This window comes from Ceratina calcarata, unplaced genomic scaffold, assembly GCF_001652005.2.
Source record: "Ceratina calcarata isolate Rehan_Ccalc_2016 unplaced genomic scaffold, ASM165200v1 scaffold325.2, whole genome shotgun sequence".
NCBI classification, from domain to species: domain Eukaryota; kingdom Metazoa; phylum Arthropoda; class Insecta; order Hymenoptera; family Apidae; genus Ceratina; species Ceratina calcarata.
This window is the reverse complement of record NW_017155190.1, coordinates 32,979-33,749: the sequence shown is the minus strand read 5'-3', so window position 1 is coordinate 33,749 and position 771 is coordinate 32,979.

Below are 771 nucleotides of genomic sequence, written 5' to 3'. Positions count from 1 at the left end.
GCACTATTGTTAAGTGAGAACTTTCCCAAATCATTCCATCCTGAATTTATATTAAATAACGATTTATTTTGCACGAAGAATTGTCAAACTTAAAGGAGTTGACATGCGATTTTCAATAATTTTGGTATTTAATCTCACTGATACATGGAAACTGATGAAACAAGTCAGAGATATACCACTATACGAGCAGTATATGTGAAATTCAACTTATTCGACCCACACTTAATATCGGTAAAAAATTCAGAAAATATTCATATTCCGAAACAATAAATTCTAAATCGGAAATTCTCAATTCCGGAAATTTTCATATTTGTATCTTCTCATTCCAATATACGAAAAACTTTGGAAAAATCCACAGATATAATATCTAACAATTTTTATAGCTTCCTAACACAGAAATTTCTATTCAAAAGAAAATCATAAAGTTTTCAAATTCTGGAATAGAGAATTTTAATCAGTGTCAAGTGCTTGTATTTTTTTCTTAATGAGATGCGATAATAATCTCGGACTTGGCGAGTATATCCTCGCTACGGGTAGGTTTACAAAATAGAACAATTGCAAATTCCACCTGAAAATATCTATAATGGCACGTATATGTATAAATTGCAAATTCCACCTGAAAATATTGATAATGGCACGTATATAAATATAAACATTTTTCATATAATAAAATGGTTCATCACTTCACCATAATCCAAGTAACGTACGCTTTAATACGTTACTTATGCATTAAGAAAGAAATTTGTAACAGCAAGAATTTATGTATTACAA